Below are 18,312 nucleotides of genomic sequence, written 5' to 3'. Positions count from 1 at the left end.
CTTCTTGGAACTCATGGGAACAAAGAGAAAGAAGAGTGAGTGGAGACAGAGAGAGGTGGATAGAGAAAGAGGGGGCGTGCTGGAGGGCTGGAATAGTGAGCAGTCTTCTTATATACTGCGGGGCCACCCATGCCTGGGAATGGCAAAGGTAATAACGGTGACAGGTGATGATGTAACTTCTACTAAGTTGCTGGAGTAGTCTAGCAGAATTGTCAATAAGCCAACAGTCACTATGAGGGGTTTAGGCTTAGGTCAGGAGGATGGGACCCCATGTTGACTTTAGTGGCTTTATAAGAAGAGAAAGAAGGACCCGGGTAGCTCCAAGGTATGAGGTCCTCCCCACCAGGCGCCAAGCAAATGCTTTCTCTCTGCTTCCTCGTTTCAGGAACATGACCCAAAGAAACTTATCTTTATACCAACTTGTGTTTCATCAACAGAAAGTGAACTAAGACATTAGTTGAGTAAAATACCCCACCCCAAAAAAAACAGAAACAAAGGAAAAAAAAGTCTTAAAATTTTATAACAGGGCTAGTGAGATGGCTTGGCAGGTAAGAGCACTGACTGCTCTTCCAAAGGTCCTGAATTCAAATCCCAGCAACTACATGGTGGCTCACAACCACCTGTAATAAGATCTGATGCCCTCTTCTGGAGCATCTGAAGACAGCTACAGTGTACTTATGTATAATAATAAATAAAATTTAAAAAAAAGTTTATAACAATGAACCACCACAAAGTTTTGATGTACATATTTTAAAACAAACAAACAAACAAACAAAACCCCCCAAACCCTACTGTCTTCTGTAGGAGACTGACTCTAATCCAATGATCACACCCAAAGTATGGGGCCTGTTTCAGGAGGCTGGGGAAGGAGTAATGAATTGACTAAAAGATGACAGAGGGAGGGTTCTACAAAGGTCCTGTGGCAGAAGGGAGCAAGAAGTCTGTAAGAATATCAGGGTGGTTGGAATAAGACTTAGAAAGACAGACCCAAGAAGTGGGTGTGGCCAGCCTGAGGAAAGCTCTGTAAGCACACACCTGACTTTTGTCTTTAACCTAAGAAATTGGTAGCTTGGGAGAGGAGAATAATCTTTTATCCTGTTTATTTAAATACTTCCATGCCATTTGGAAATAAATACGCCTTGATTGGGGGAGGGGACCAACAGGATGCTTTTCTCTCTTCTTTTGATTATCAGATACAATTGAAAGTTGGAACAGATGTCACAGGTGTTAGGCTTTTGCTCTCACTAACCACTTCATTGATGTGCTTTGGAAAGGCCGCCTTGCTCCAAACCAGGGTGTTTTGGGGGCATGTTTTCATATGTTTTTGTTTTGTTTTGTTTTGTTTTGGACTTTAGTTTTGGGGATCAAGTCAAGAATCTTTGTACGTGCTAAATGAACATTCTAACATTTGAAAATAGTCTTTTCATTTGGAAGCCTAGGGAATTCAAACAATGTGATTTTTCTACCTACTATTTACACGTGTGCATACATGTGTGCCTACATGCATGTTTGTATGTATGTAGGTACATGTCTATCTGCAGGTGTGTGGAGGCCAGAGGTTACAAAACCGCTCTCTCTAGATAACTCTTCACTGTACTAAGTGGGGCAGAGTCTCTCTATAAACCTTGATTCAGTTAGCCTAGCCAGCTGACTTTGCTCCAGGGAGCCCATGACTTTGCCTTCAAAGCACGGGGGATTATAAACCATGCCACAAGCACCCAGTTTGTAAGTGTGGACGTGGAGATCAGAGCTCCATCCCTTGTGTTTGCATGGCAAGCATTTTCCTACTGGACCCTCCTCCAGTTCACAGTTCTCTACTTCTGCAGCAAACACTGTTTTCTATAGTGAAGCCAGAACCTAGACACCCACTGACAATGCCGTATCAGAAAGGGAAGGGTGAAAGTAGTTATGCTTGGGCTTAGGCACTTTCTTTAAGGATCTCAAACCCTTTGCTGCTGACCTTCTTTGACATGCAAGATTTGTTTCTCTTGCTCTGGAACCTGGGGTAGGCTTGAGGATTCCTTTGGCCAGTGGAGTATTTTGACATGCACTCATGAGCCCTCTTGCATTGGATCAGAGTAGGCCTATAATTCCTGCTGTCTCTCTCCTGGAGTCTGCCCGATGTGGACCAGGAACTGAGGCTGCTGGGCAGCCAGTGTGGAAGACAGCCATGGACCCTAAAAGCAACTGGCAGCTGCTACCTATAAGCCATTTGTGAGGCCCCCTTAGATCACCCAGTTCCTGTCAAATTACAAGACGAAGACTTGAAGGTGGCACTGGCTAAAGCAGGAAATGTCACAAACCTGAGCCCCACGGAACTATGAACAAATATCTCGGGTTATTTTGAAGTATTAACTTTTGGCATTGTTCCTTATACAGCAATGGGTAATTTTTCTATCACAAGATTCATTTATGGTTTGACTTAGCTGTGAAATCAAGAAAATAACATTTTTTTTTCTAAAAACACATGCCTGTGGTCAGTACTAACTGGACTCATCAGGTTGTATTCACATATTAATACACATGTATGTATATATGTAACAATAATAATTTAAGAATGAGGAGGTAGGGTGGAGCTGAGAAGAGCTGGGGGCAGGAGTAAATGTGATAATACATTGTATGAAGTTATGCAAGCAATAATAAAAAAATTACATTAGAAAACAATCATGTTTAATTATAGAAAAGCCTGAATCTATGAAGTATTTGCTTACCGAGCTATATATGTTCACCTGAAATACCTGCTTTTATTTTTCACAAACAGCCATCTCTGAAAACATCTACAAATCGAAGCTTGGCAGTGTGGGCTTCTAATCCCAGCAGTCTGGAACCTAAGGCAGGCAGAGCCACTGTGAGTTCCAGGCGAGCTTAAGCTACAGAGAAAGACACCATTTCAAAGAAAGAAAACCGAGAAAGTGATGAACTCTTTATGTCCCTGAAAGAGTAGAGTCGCCCACTCTTGGCTGAATCACTATTGCTCTGAGCAGAGGTTTATATCTAAACTCTTTCCTCCTGTGTTATGGAGAACTTATCTACTCTAAACAGAGGTTATGTCAATAACCTTGAAGCCCTCATATCTCAGACCCAAGAAAGGGGGTGTTTGTGTACCCTGGAATCTTGGGTCAACCACATACTATCAGCATGGTTTAAGATTAGGACTTCAGCCGGGCAGTGGTGGTGCACGTCTTTAATCCCAGCACTTGGGGGCAGAGGCAGGCGGATTTCTGAGTTCGAACCCAGCCTGGTCTACAGAGTGAGTTCCAGGACAACCAGGGCTACACAGAGAAACCCTGACTCAAGAAAGAAAGAAAAAAAAAAAAGACTAGGACTTCAATCTGGGCAAGGATGTTAGGATATGAACTCAAGTGCTCAAAGGCTGGAAACTGAGAGCAGTCTCTTGAACAGTCAGCTCTTTGATGGGACAGGGGAGGCCTAGATGGCTCTCCTGTGATCTGTGCTTGTTATCACACAGTGGCTAAGGGAGCGTCCCTCCCTCATTCCTCAAGGACCACTTTCCATCCTTAACTCTGACTCATGGCCTTCTTACAGCTATCTGACTGCATAGTGAGACCTTGTCTCAAGCATCAGTAAATAAACCATGGCCATGGTGTAGAGAAGAATGACCGCTGTGGTATCAGAGTCCACGATGATTTGGGGAACCTCAGAACTCAGTAACTGGTGTGAGAGTAAAATATTTGATATGGACTATTCCCGTTATTTTGCAGTTAGCTAATTTTTGTACCTTCCTTTTGTGTGGAAATTTAAATGGCCTCCAGGAAACCTCCGCTGACTAGTAAAATTCTTCAGAACAACTTACCCCCCTCCAAGGGGGGGAGGGTTGTCACTACTTCCTCAGAACTATTGTTTTCCTTGATCTTCTCCCTTCCTCCTCCTCTTCCTCCTCTTCCTCCTCTTCCTCCTCTTCCTCCTCTTCCTCCTCCTCCTCTTCCAGTTCTTTTTTGAAATAGGTTCTCATTACTTAACCTAAACTGGGCTCTAATTCTCTCTGTCATCCAGGGTGGACTTGATAATTTCCCTGATATCCTAACGGTGTGTGCCGCTATACCTACCTACCTCTGAATTGTTAGCTCATGCAGGCTCCATTGGTTTGAAAACTGGCTTCACTATTAATTACGCGCACCTATTACACGTATTGGGCTTTAACACCTCAAGGATGTTTTAATCCCCCTGGGAAAGATTAAGACCACTCCCACAGTTTTGAGTCAAATTTGAAGGAAGCTTTATTTAAATACTGGCTGGGAGGATGGACTCTAGCCAGGTTCATTCCAGAGTTCCCAGAAAACAGCATGAGTCACATTTTGCAGAGGCTTATAAAGGCAAACCCATAGGGCCCCATGTTTTCCAGTAGGTCCAGTCAGGAGCAAGCATGTATCCTGATGTATTTTCTGCCTACATACCTCCCACCTACAAGTGATCAAGCACGTTCGGAGCAGTTGGTCAAAGAAACTTATTTAGGGAAGTGAAAACACATGGCTTCTTATCTTACATAAACAGCAGCCTCCAGCGTTTTAGGAAGTCTTAGTCCACGTGCAAGGGCCTTATAGGTTAGAGGGGTTTTTAGTTTGATGGATCTCTTAGGCACAGCAATTAAAACTTAAAACAACTTTGGCTTTTATAGAGGCAACCTGTGTCTCACACCCCTTGTACTTTAGTAGTCAGTACACCGGTTCTCTTTTGTTATTGTATTAAGACAGGTTTCATGTAGCCCAAGGTAGGCCTACGCAGCCAAAGATGCCCTTGAACTCCTGATCCTCCTACCTCTAGCTCCCCAGGGCAAGGATTACAGGTGTGGCCGGCCATATCTGGGTTTATACAGTACCCCCAAACTCTGCCAGTTATACACGACAGTGCATGCTTATGATCCAAGCATTCAGAAAGTAGAGTGAAGAGAATGGTGAGTTTGAAGATGGACTCCATAGTGAGTGTTAGACCTGTCTCAAAAATAAAATAAGACTACAGCAATTTATTCAGTCATCCACAAATATTTATTGAGCATCTACTATGTGTTAGGCTCTAGGACTAGACAACAGGCAATGAAATAAGTCACTGAGAAAGCATTCATTCTGGAAGATGATAATCAGAATACATCAGGTCATGTATGCTATTAATTAGGTGGTAATGGGTGGGTGTTGGAAGAACAGTTAAGTAGAAGAGGAAAATAAAGTTTGAATAAGACACAATGAACTTAGAGAAGACCTCAGAAGTGGCGACATCTAGAAGTAAAGGGATTAATTGTGCAAATAAGCTGGTAAGATGCTATAAGTATCCCAGGTGCCCAAAGACATCAGAGGCCAAAGTGGGCAGCATACATGCCTTTCTTCTCCCTTGAATGGTAGATAACATCTTTTTAAGCTTTTTTCTTTTTTAAATGACTAGAGACTTCTAAGCCAGCTTTAACACATCCCTACAGTTTGGGAAAGATCAACAATCTGACATGTACACAGTCCCCAGAACCAATGGTACACAGCTCAAAGGAGACCAAAGACAAGGTTCAACCTCTTACTTGTCTGAATAGTTCAACGTTCTTGAGGAGAATCACAGAAGGACTTCTATCTAAATCATTATCCCGAGGGGGAAAAACCCTTCCAGTCAGGCTCTCTGAGAGCGGCCTCTGTTAGACTGAGGAGGGCATGGTGGAAGCTTGAGGACATGTGGTCCAGTTGTAAAGGGAAGTGAAGAACTTGAAGAATTCCAGCAGGATGTGAATGTGTTAAAGTGAATTGTAGAAGCCGGGACGTTGGGGGTGGGAGGGACGGGGGACATCCGAGACTCTCTTTTAGATGATCTCATTGTACTTTAAATAAACAAAGATTGCCTGTCCACCCCACCAACCTCACCCCTCCCCACCCTCCCCACCCTACCCCAGCCTACCTCAGCCCGGAAAGGATCTCAGAGAGCCAGAGTCTGCTCTGAGAAGTAAGGTCTGACTTCTAAAGATGGCAGTGGCAAAGCCACTCCATGCCTGCTTTCTGATGCTGCTTGGTCTCTCTTCCCTCTGCTTCCTTGTGAGAAAGGAATATAATGAGTTTAGTATTTGAGCACGAGAGTCATTCTGAGACTCTCTCGCTCTCACATGCATATAGTATAATATCAAATGTCACAGAAAGCCTGTGACTCCTCAGAGGAGGTGACTGTAATGATGAGTTAATTCATGTGTTTTAGTTTTGAAGAATGACAGGCACAGTATCGTGAGTGTAATGTCTTGACTGGTCATGATTTTTATGGACTACAATATATTCAGCCTCAGCTGTACCTTCCTGCAGTGCGTAGCTTCTAGATTTAAAAATGCTTGGGGCTAAAAGAGTGGGGTGGGAGGAGCTTATGGGGCCTGTCCTTATGGGATACAATGCCCTTATGGGGCCTGTCCTTATGGGATACAATGCCCTCTTCTGGTGTGCACTCATACATAAATGATTTTTTTTTTAAAAAGTGCCAGCCAAATCAAAAAGAAAGAAAAAGAAAAAGAAGAGGAAAAGAGGAAGAGAAAGAGGGAGAGGGAGAGGGGGAGAGGGGGAGAGGGGGAGAGGGAGAAGAAAAGAGAAGAGCAGACAAAGCCAGTGAGTCTCAGGAAAGTTGCTTTGGATCACAAAAAGTTCCTGACTCATTTCTTTCTCTTCTCCCTACCAAAATGCATCAGAAGACTGATAGTGTATGTACCAGAAAGACGCCTTGCCGAGACACAGAAAGTTTCACTGGTTGCTAGGTGGAGTGAGTGTGCTAGTTGCCAAGTCTATACTTGTCAAATGGGAGGAGTCAGGCTAAGCTCAAAATTAGAAGTAATTTTAGGAAGACATCTTGGGAAGCTGAGATCCGCCTATTTTAACATTAAGTAAACACTTTCGCTACACCCTGCACTCAGCTAAGTGCTCGGAAGGAATGTAAGAAGTCTAGCAGATAGCCCCTGCTCAACATTTAGCATTTAATTAAAGCACATACTTGACTAAGCGTGGTGAGAGACATGACAGAAAGAGAATGTATGAGTCTTGCTTTCTAGAAGTTCATGCTTTTGGGGGGAAACAAAAGGTCCTTACTTAAAGGCATTTAAGACATAATGGGGGCAGGAAGCACCAGTGCCGGGGTGGTTAGCACAGAGTGGAAACATTCACCCAGGCTGGGCTGCAGTGTGTCCACTGATGAGAAAGGACTCGGCTCATACCTGTGATTGGTTTCTGAAGAAGTATGTCTCTCAGGAAGCCACAAAGGATTTCAGGCAGTTAGCGCAATGCTGTAAGATAGGTTAAGCAATTCTGGTGATATGTAATGTGTCCAACAGCGTATGAAAACTTAGTAACACCATGCCTGTAATCCCAACATTTGGAAAGTAGAGGCAAGGGGAGCTGGAGTTCAAGGCCATTGTGAGCACTGTGATGAGTTCAAAGCCAGGTTGGGATGCATAAGATGCATAATACTCTATCTGAAGGAAAAAACAAAAATCTGTGAACGGGGTTACCGTATGACCCAGTAATTCTGTTAGTAAATCTTTAACCCTCCTGTGTGTGTCTCTATGCTATATAAAATCGTGTATTAAACAGTCATAGAGATACTATTATAGCATTCCAAAGTAGAACCATACCAAGTTTCTTTGAACTGATGAATGGATAAACAAATAGTCATATCTACATGATGGGCTTGTATTAGACAATTGGAGAAAAAAGGGGGCACTGGCTGCTGTGTAACTCAAAGGTAGAATACAAGGCTGTCATGTACAGTACTGTAGATTCAATCTTGACAGCCAAAATAACAAGCCAACAACTTATAATTGGGCTGAACCTTGAAAACATTATTCTCAGTGGAAGAAGACATACCATGCGAGTCTATTTATATAAACACAGAACTGTCCAATCTTCAAACAGAAAGTAGATCAGTGCTCTCCTGGGACTGAGGAGGGAAGGCAGTATGATGTGGTTTCTTAGATATAGATGGGGACTTGTGAGAGGAGTGGGAAAATATTCTCAAGTTACCTAGTCAGAATGGCTCCCCAACCTGGGGTGTGTGAACTTTACAGTACATAAATTGTGTCTTAACAAAACTGTTGTTATTAACAATAATAATTTTAAAATGACAAGTCTGAGACTATGAACTCTCACAAATTTCCTAAAAATAATCACTCCTATCAGTGATATTATAAAACAGACACCTCAGGAAAGATGGCTAGTCATAGGTAGGTATGCATTACCACAGTGTGCGTGTGTGGGAATTAGTTCTCATTCTATTATGTGTCTTCTGGGGAGTAAACTTAGCTTATCAGGCTTGGCCTTGTTGACCCCCAGTGTCATGTATGAATTTTGAAATCCAGTGGGCCCTGGAACCAATCCATTTAGGATACCTCGGATTAACACTGTGTGTGTGTGTGTGTGTGTGTGTGTGTGTGTGTGTGTGGTGTCAGAGATAGAGGAAGTGAGGGAGAGAGCACATATACAACTTTCCATCATTGTGACAAACATTTGAACAACTTACTGTTTCCACAGAACATGGGGTTTGTTTTTTAGGTCATTTGTCTCATTAATAAAACAATTTTAAATGTGCTGGGGACCTCAAACCAGCCCATATATGTATGTGTATGTGTTTTGATTGGTGCAGCAGGATCAGAGGGGACACAGGGAGGGGGACTTGCCCACTCAGAGGCAAAGAGGAGGGGGGATGGAGGAGGAACTCTGTAACAGGAGACTGGGAGGGAGGGCAGCGCTTGGGAAATAAGTAAATAAATAAATAAATGAATAAATAATTTTTAAAAAATTTAAAATGAACTTGTAAGGAAGCATGAGATTGGTTTTATTGGAGTTTGAGAGAAAAACAACAGTACAGGCAGGCTGACAATCTTACCAACTGTCAGGAGAAGGGAGATGGAGGGGGAGGAGGAAGAAGAGGAGGAGGGAGAAGAGGAGGAAGAGGACTAGAAGGAGGAGGAGGGGGAGAAAAGAAGGAAAGAAAAAAAAAAGCAGCTACGCTATTTTTAAGCAGCCACATGGTAGATAGGCAGGTTCCCAGCTGAAAGGCTAGGGAAAACTTTAGAGAAAATAGTGAGAAAGCCCAGAGTGACCTGGAAAGCAGGCCCAAACTAGGGTCTGTATCTGAAAGAGATCGAAAGAAAGAGAAATTACATTTTTCTGAGTAGCTCAGGTGGGCAGGCTTAAGTATGGGGGATGAGTTTCTGAGAAGGATAAACACACTATCTCATTAAAGGGGTAATTATTCCTCCCATCTCCTTAGCATGGCATTAGCTGTATTGGTTATCCTAAGAGGTGGCTTCTTATAGTTTCGGTTCTGAGCCTAGCCTTTTAATGGCTGAGTCATCTCTCCAGCCCAAGAGGTGGTTTCTTAAAAAGATGATTAGCAGGCCCAGCTGAGTTTAAGGGAGGAGACAATAATATATAATGTTCTAACCTTTGGAGTAGATCAGCAGAATGTCTGGCCAAGAAAGTAGCTGTGTCATTTTTAACCAGCATCATGGTAGACGGGCAGTTTCCTGGTAAAGGGCTAGGGAGAACTTCGATGCCTTCTATGACCAGAGGTAGACCCCAGTTTTTGAGCCGAATCAGTGGCTCTCAACCTGTGGGTCACGAGCCCTTTGGCAAACCTCTATCTCCAAAAACATTTAAATTATGATTCATAATAGTGGCAAAATTGCAGTAATGAAATAGCAGTGAAAATCATTTTATGGTTGGGGTCATCATGACATGAAGAACTATATTAAAGGGTTGTAGCATAGGAAGGTTGAGAGCCACTAGTTTAGAGAAAATAATTTTCTTTTACTGAACCCCAACAGAGCCCTGATACTCATCCTCAGTGGCCTCCAACATAACAAGGAGGAGAAGATTTATTTTAGCTCACAGATTTCAATCCATGGCTATTCACCCTGTCACCCTGGTTTTTTTTGGGGGGGGGAGGAGCTACTCACCACATGGTGCTGGGGAAGGGAATGAGGAGGTGGCCAGGACTCTAGCATCCCTTTCAAGTACATACCCTCAATGACCTAACTCCTTTCCACCAAACCCCGCCTACTAATGACCCACTCACTCTCAATAGCACCATAGTCGGGTGGCCAAGCATTTTAAACCTTGGACTTTACGCGACATTTCAGAGAAAGCCATAGCAGTATACACAGTGTGTGATACATAGAGGTATAGACAGATGTATTTCAGAAATCACAGCTCCAGTTATAGACTATTCTTCCTATATGCTTGTCTTCCTTTTTCTGCATTTACAAATCTCTTCCCTCACAGTGAGAGGCCTGCTCTCAATGATATCAATGCGTTTGCCCATATTTGTACTGTCATAAAATGTACCAAGCAGTTTTACAGCCATTTTGTCTATACTGCTACAGAAAGAAACATGTTAAAAGAGTTTAGTATTTATTCCCAGTTCTCCTCATTCTGCATGCTACCTAAATCCTGCCACAGTGTAGTCTAATTTTTGTTCCTGAATCCCTTGGGTGCCAACGTTTTTCCTCTTTCAGCACTAATTATTCACTTGAAATACAGTTAAGTTTGTTTTCTTAACTTGTGAGGTTTCTTTCACCCCCACACTTATTATTTAATACTTAAATACATTGAAAATCAACAAGGTTCTGAAAACATTTTTAACAAAGCTGTACCAAAGTCCTTCTCATATGACCCACTACTCCTTTTAAAGACCAATTTCATTGGTCTTTTTGTTTCATAAATATATGAATGTATATACATATATATATGCATGTATGTATATATATTTTTTTCTCACCCATCCTATATTTCACAAAGGGTAGCATGCTATATGTACTTTTTTGCACTTTGCTAAGAAGAAAGGTTTCTTTAAGCCTTGGGGACCAGAGTTCTCGAGAGTCTGAGTGTATTTAACCTGTGTGCCTTCCAAAGAGCCTAAGTGGGTGAAGGCCTCCTACAATGTGCTAGGTTCACAGTGGCCCTAAGCCCAGCTACAGACTGGCTCTTAGCAGGACAGTCTCTCCTGTGTCTTATCCACCTCTGTAGAAAGAGTGTGCAGACTCCTGTCTAGCAATGCCTCAATGAAGCTTTCAGGTCCTCACCTCTAGCTCGTGCCAGGCACTGGACAGTGTCTTAATGTGCCAGACCTCCTTCCCCGGATGGTTGGCCAGAAACAATCTTCTTCTGTTCCATTGCACCATGGTCAGACCTTGGCCCCACTGTTTGCCATTGGTCTCACCTTGGCTGCCTCTTCTCTTTCTTCCTTCCCCACCCTCACACTTTTTTCGAATGGCCTGAAGGCCTGTATTCTTTTAGAACAGTGGCACTGTGGGTCCCAAAGGAAGAAGAAGAAAGGTGTTTGAAATTGCTGCCTGCTGAGAAATTCATTGGTGTCGGACATCAGAGCACCATCCTAGTAGGGGAGAAGCTTGAGCCATTCAGTTTTATTCTGTGACATCCTATTGTTTGCTCTGAATGGCTCTCACCTTACAGCAAGTGACAGATGCTGATTCTGGAGCCACTGAGAGTGACCATGGCCTGGGAACACAGATTTATGGTACCCCCAATTCTATGTTCCAAAGTGGAAACAGATTTATGAAATTTTATAGAACAAAGAAGGTCATAAATCACGGTAGGTTTAAAATACATTAGTGGGCACATCAGAAAAGTAGTTACAGCAAGACAGAGGGACGCTTTCTATAGGCCCAAGATGTTATCTGATGGCATCCGCAGATCTGAGTTATTGGGAGCAATGGTCTGCTAAGTTATTAGATTCCCAAAGTTTTCTATTAGTTACCCGATGTTAGTTCAGACACATAAGTGGGCAAGGAATGGCTGTTCCAGAGGGCTTAAACTAGCCCAAAATAAGCTAGCCTCTGGACCTGCAGCATTCTAATCTCTCCACAGTACTGAGATTCTAATCAGTCAATCAGTGTCCAAAAGACACAGCTTCTTTTCGGGAATTCTTGTTCACCTAGAGAAGGCTGACCCTCGCTGATCAGCAACTAGAGACAGAGGTGTAGTCAACCAAATTAAGTGGGGCTCAGCCAAGGTAAACAGAGTCAGTATGGGGGGGGGGGGGGGAACGACGATGGACTGAAACAGTAACCACAAAGGCCTAGATTCTTGGCCAGACAGCAGGCAGCAGTGAGCTTTCCATATTTTACAGGCATCCTAGACCATACCCTTTAGAACCTTAGCAACCAGGGGCCATTGGAGTGGTAGCTCAGAGGTTAAGGACACTGGCTGATTTTGTAGAGCACCTGGGTTTGGGGGTTTGGACCTCAGACACCCTGTGGCAGCTCACAAGCACCTGTTAACTCCAGTTCCAGGGAATCTGATGCCCTCTTCTGATCTCCACACCCATGGAGTACACGTGTGATACATATACCTACATACAGCATACATAAATAAATCTATAAAGCTTCAGTACTATCCAACAGTGTCTCTCCCATGTCTTCTCAAACAAAACACTTCCCTTAAAAAACGGTGGTATAGGAGGCATCAAGACATCCAGAGAAAGCCCCATTGTAGCTACAGGGAGAGAGGAAAGGGCGTGTCGCATGCAAAAAGGGCATTACAGGGTTAACACAGCAAAGCTTGCACAAAGGATGAAGGAGGAGAGAGAGAGAGAGAGAGAGAGAGAGAGAGAGAGAGAGAGAGAGAGAGAGAGAGAAGAAAGAGAGAGAGAGAGAAGAAAGAGAGAGAGAGAGAAGAAAGAGAGAGAGAGAGAGAGAAGAAAGAGAAATCGGTTGCCCCGGAGTGGAGGAGGGGAAACCTTCCACGCGGTCTTCTAGCATCAGGAGGTGCATTTCCATTTCAGAGCAAACTCAGCTACAAATGGGGTAGCTAGGAGCATGTCCCTACTTAGGAAGCAGATAAAACATCCTCCCAATGCCTTTGATGAATATTCGAGCACGTTTGAAACGTGCACAGCCTGGGAACCCCAAGCAGAGCTTGGTTGATTCTTGGTTGGAGAGAAATCCCTGCCTGGATAAACCCAGGCCTGAAACGGGCCACGGAGGCGGTGGGAGGCAAAACATGGACTGGATTTAAGAAGAGAAGCGCTGCAGCAGGGCTCTGCAACCAGGAGCCTCTGGAGGAGGCAGAGGCTCTTCGCCAAAAGGAACATTATTTGAGTACCTCCCAGCCCCAGGGCTAGTCACTGGTGGGAACCTGGGAGGGGCCGAACATGCTGTTCAGAATAATTTAGGAGGCAGAATATTCTTCCTGCTTGGTAGTGTGAAATCACTTATTTATGGCTCCCATTCAGACCCGGGTTTGTAGATAATCCCTCTTTCTAAGCAGTCGAACTCATGAATGTTTATCTTGCAAATCAAGCTGACACTAACAGCTTTTGTCCACTCGGGCATACATCAAGGCCTACCTTCTCCCTAGCACGTTTCTCCCTCATCAGCATGCTTGTCTCAGCCTCTTGGATCCCTAAAAGGCTTGCTCCGCCCCAAACTGACCTGGGGTCTCCAGCAACAATCAAGGGGCTTGTCTGCCAAGTGCTTGGGCCAACTTGGAACCTTGAGCTCCAGGCCCCCATAGAAACAGCAGTGACAAATGGACCGCCCTCCCTACCCCCGCCCCTCTGTGCTCCCACCCTTCAACCCCCAACCCGGGACAGAAGGAGGTAACCCATTGAAGGGCCTCCTAGGAGCTGGAGACCTTCACCCTGGATTTAGATTTCTACCCTTAAACATAAATGGCAAACTAAGTCAGAACAAAACCCAGGCCCTGGAAAAAGGAAGCCATAAAACAATCCCATTTATATGATGGGAGGACCAAAGACAAAAGACATACCGCCAGCCAGGATGCATAGATCCGAAATAATGAGATCAGATAGGAGACTGTGGATGCCAAAGACAGCCCAGAAGTCATCAATAGCAGAGGTTTAACTGAAAGCAAAGTGTATGTTTGGTACCCAGAGTGAATAAATGATAACTCAGGATCGCGATGTGGCAAGATGCCTTTTTATTAACGTTAACGAGCTAACGTTTATTAATTGCTCCCCTCTCCAGAAGAATAGCTGCAGACTCCACAAGTAATTTTTGAGTCTTCTGTGATAACTGAACATCTCTAGGATCTGCTGTTCACTACCAAGGTAGCTCTATGGAAAAGGGTGTGTGGCTACATATACATTTATATTTTTGAAACTATCTTTTTAAAGTGTGTATTTACATGCGCGTGAACGGAAGTGAGTCGGTTGTAAGCTGCTCTGTGTGGGAACTGAACTCTAGTCTTTCCCAAGAACAGCACATGCTCTTAACAGCTGAGCCATCTCTCTAGCCCGCTTAAAAGACTATGGCTGCTGTGTGAAAGAAGCAGCAGGCCCATGGAGGACAAGCCTAAACATTGCTCTACCTCCCAACAAGCATGAACACTGATTCTTGGCACATAGTCACCAAATCTCAGCAAGCACAGAGATTTCTTTCATTCTGTTTTTTTTCATTACCACAGGAAAACTTGCCAGAGAAAAAGACCACAATGAGAGGTTGAAGTTTGAGTCTGCGGAAGAAGAAGGTATTAGAGTGACCACCTTTAGGTTGTCACTCATTCCTTGAATGGGAGGGTAGGTTGAGTTAGGGCCATGAAGAAGAATCTTAACCCCACATTACCATGACCTCTGGTACATTGATTATGTTTCTAGCCCTGGAGTCAGGCCTGGGCAGCGACTTAACTGAGCTACTCCTCTGGGCTCGGTTTTTTGGATCTTAGCATTTCCTCTTAATTTTGACAGAGTCCAGCAACTGAGTTGTATCTAGCCTCAGTCTCTTGACCCCCCACCCCCAACTCTCTCCACCATTCTTTGAAGAACAGCACTTGTCAACTCCACACAGTTCTGATGGAGCAGGATGAGTGATCAATGGGTATAATATAAGGTCAATTATATTCTCTCTTTTCCAGAATTTAGGATCTTCATGCATGTAAAAAAAATGCTATTTTTTTGTTTTGTTTTGTTTTTCAAGACAGGGTTTCTCTGTATAGCCCTGGCTGTCTTGGAACTCACTCTGTAGACCAGGCTGGCCTTGAACTCAGAAATCTGCCTGCCTCTACCTCCCAACTGCTGGGATTAAGGGCGCGCGCCACCACCACCCGGCTAATGCTATTGTTTTTAAAATTAATACATTAATACATAAACCACAGAAAATAGAAAGTTGGGAAATGTTTATTGTGAAATATAACATGAACCAGAATATTTCATTAAAATATATTACATATAACATCAACACTATGCACATGACTACTACCTGGGTGGGTCAGGAAACTTGTAGTCATAGATAAAATCAAGCTACATAAAAACAAAAAAAATTAATGTTTATTTTCAGATTAATATGCTTTCTATCTAGAAACATCAAATTCAAGCAGCCTTGCAAATGTGTCCAGAACTTAAACTGTTTGTGGGGGCACTGCCTTACTTGTTCGGCTCCTCTCCGATGAAAAGTTTGCAAAGAAAGATACTGGCCCCGTTCTGTGTCTCTGGTCGGTTTAGGGAACAGAGTATAAAGTCTGGTGGATTTCAGTTGTTTTTGACAGACTCAAAGTGACTAGGTGTGTTTAAGTGTGTATGTCATAAGACCAATTCACAGCTGTCATTGTGCCTGAGTCTCGGGCTAATGGGATCTCAAGTCCACTTTCAGTGTCCTGAAAGAGATACTATCTCCTTCTTTGTTTTTGTTTTTGTTTTTGTGTTCCTCCCTCAATATTGTCACTGCACATGGTCATACCCCTTACCTACTTAGTGCCCCTTCTTGATGACAGCCACAGACTGGATCTCTCCTAACTGTGTTGACATAGTGGTAGTTTGCTCCCTTGTTCTCCTCTATTGCTCTATCAGGTAGGCATTTACTCCCTGTCGGTTATTGTCCACTTTATATGTTTTAAGAAAAGTCTTTTTGTGAAATCTTTTTATTCGGCACTGTATGTATGAAAGTCATCCATGTTTTATTTGCAGAATATCAACTTCATAGCTGGGCAGTAGCCAACTTGATATGGTGTCACAGTTTATTGTTTGTGATACTCCATGGAACCTGAACTGTCTCTGTTGTTGGGATGGTGGCAAGCTGTCTTGCCCCACAGTGGTGCATTTCTGAGGAAGTCTCTAGAAACACAGTTGCAGGGTATGAAATAATACAGGAAGAAATACCACAACTAAGGTGATTTATAAAATAATATATTTAATTGGGAGCTTGCTTACAGTTTTGTAGGGTGAGTCCATGACCATCATGGTGAGAAACATGGCAGCAGGCAGACAAGCAGACATGGTGTTGGAATAGTAGCTAAGAGCTTACATCTTATCCACAAGTCAGAGGCAGAGACAGAAAGACAGATACACACACACACACACACACACACACACACACACACACACACAAACACAGAGCAAGAGAGAGGGAGAGAGAGAAACAGAGACAGAGACAGAAAGAGAGACATAGAGATAGAGAAAGGAGAAAGTCAGAGAAAGAAACTGAGCCTAGTGTGGGTTTTTGAAAACTCAAAGTCCATTCCTAGAGACACACCTTTCAACAAGGCCACACCCCCTAATCCTCCAAAATAGTTCCACCAATTTGAGAGCAAATATGAGTCTATTAGAGCCATTGTCATTAAAACCACCACAGCATCTTATTCTAGATACTCCGCAACTTAGGTATTTCCATCTTTCCAAACTTTTGCCCACCTGGTTCTTTGTTTTTTATTATAATTTCTAGATAACTACTGACCTATGTATCTTTCCTTATCTGAATTAGTATTTTGTTTCACAAACTATTATGTACACACACACACACACACACACACACACACACACGAACAGCCAAGAAGAGATCAGTGTTATATCAAATTTGTTTCTATTTAACCATCACAAGGAAAATTATTTCTGAAGGTTTCTATGGAATATATTTATTTAATCTATGTTTACCTCAAAGGACATTGTTGTTTTAAATTTGGGAAACTAAGTAATAGAATTTTTCTCCATGGAATTATTGACTTTTCACTTGAAGATAATCTTACCAAAACTTGGTGTTGATCCCTAGTCTTCTGTTGTACCTACTTGATGAACACTGTAGCATTAGAATGCCCCATAGAACAGATGTTCTAAAGACTCCTGCAATGAAGTGAAACAATTTGGGGTTATTTCATGTTATCTCAAAGTGGTATTTTTGTAATGAAAATGGATTATCAGCCAGGTATAGTCAAGCATAACTTGTCTCAACTATAGTAGACATTCAGCAACATCCTATCTTTTCTCTGTCACCATTAGTTTTTCCCCTGTACTCTTTTTCTCCAGCATCCCTAAAAGATAATTACAAAATATAAGGCATTTGGGGGTACTAAAACATTAGGATATGGCTTTTTGGTTCTAGTTTAGCACAAATCCATCTAAAATGGAGATGACAGTGGGATATATTTCATACAACAACTCCAGTGAATTACAGTGATGTATGGGAAAAAAAATCCAGAGTCATGTGTGGGCTCTGAGGGAGAATACTGTAATGATAAACCTGCCAACTGTGGTGGAATGTTCTGACACCTGCCATCCCAAACAGCAATTCTCAAGTTTGCCACATCAAATAATAATCATCTGGTAATTTTTTTTTTTATACACAGACCATGCTCAGGGCTATCAGATCATTTACATTAGAATCCAGCCATCTGGTTGTTTGTTTTTTGTTTGTTTCTATTTTTTGTTTTTTGTTTTTCTTTTGCAAATATACAAAAACATAGATATGATACATTAGTTAAGTATTGTCATGTCTGGCACATGTACATTTCACAATATTTAAATTGATATAAACAGAGTCATGTCCTCAAACATTCCTCACTTTGTTATAGTAAAAAAATTCAAAATGTCTCCCTCTAGCATTTAGAAATGTGTCATATAATCTTTATCTGTGGCTGCCATGCTGTGTGGTAATACCTCGGAGCCTCTTGCTAGTTGTATCATCAGAACCTTGACCAGTCCTTTCCCTTTCCTCTCCTTTCTTCTCCCCAGTATCTGGTCCCTGTCGATCTAAACTTTTATGATATATCAGTTTTTTACACTCTACAAGAGAAAGTGTGTGTCTCCCTTGAGGTTTTGTTTGTGACTGACTTCAGTTAACCCAAGGCTCTCTAGTTGCATTCATGGGATCACAAATGACAGGATTTCACAGCTTTTATGGCTGAGTGTAGTATTCCATGGCATTCCTCCCTCCCCCCACCCTCACACACACACACACACACACACACACACACATGCACAACCACACACACACACACCCCATTCATCACTTGATAGGAACCTAGGTTGTTGCCACCTCTTGGCTACCATCAACAATGCTGTGATGAATGCAGGTGCTGATATTTCTCCAGCATACTGAACTCATTT

At 42.8% G+C, this 18,312-nt stretch overlaps 1 long non-coding RNA gene across 3 annotated transcripts in view; it reads right to left on the bottom strand.

Moving 5' to 3' along the window:
• Positions 1-18,312, bottom strand: part of Gm46648 — a 49,402-nt gene that overhangs the window by 14,858 nt on the left and 16,232 nt on the right. For all 3 annotated transcript variants that reach the window (XR_001782660.2, XR_001782661.1, XR_001782662.1), the window contains exons 2-4: positions 16,956-17,049; positions 7,175-7,243; positions 5,890-6,020 (exon numbers count right to left, since the gene is read on the bottom strand). This is a non-coding gene — a long non-coding RNA (predicted gene, 46648). The remainder of the gene's footprint in view (positions 1-5,889; positions 6,021-7,174; positions 7,244-16,955; positions 17,050-18,312) is intronic.

Source organism: Mus musculus, chromosome 19, assembly GCF_000001635.26.
Source record: "Mus musculus strain C57BL/6J chromosome 19, GRCm38.p6 C57BL/6J".
Taxonomy (NCBI): domain Eukaryota; kingdom Metazoa; phylum Chordata; class Mammalia; order Rodentia; family Muridae; genus Mus; species Mus musculus.
This window is presented reverse-complemented; position numbering and strand designations above follow the sequence as displayed.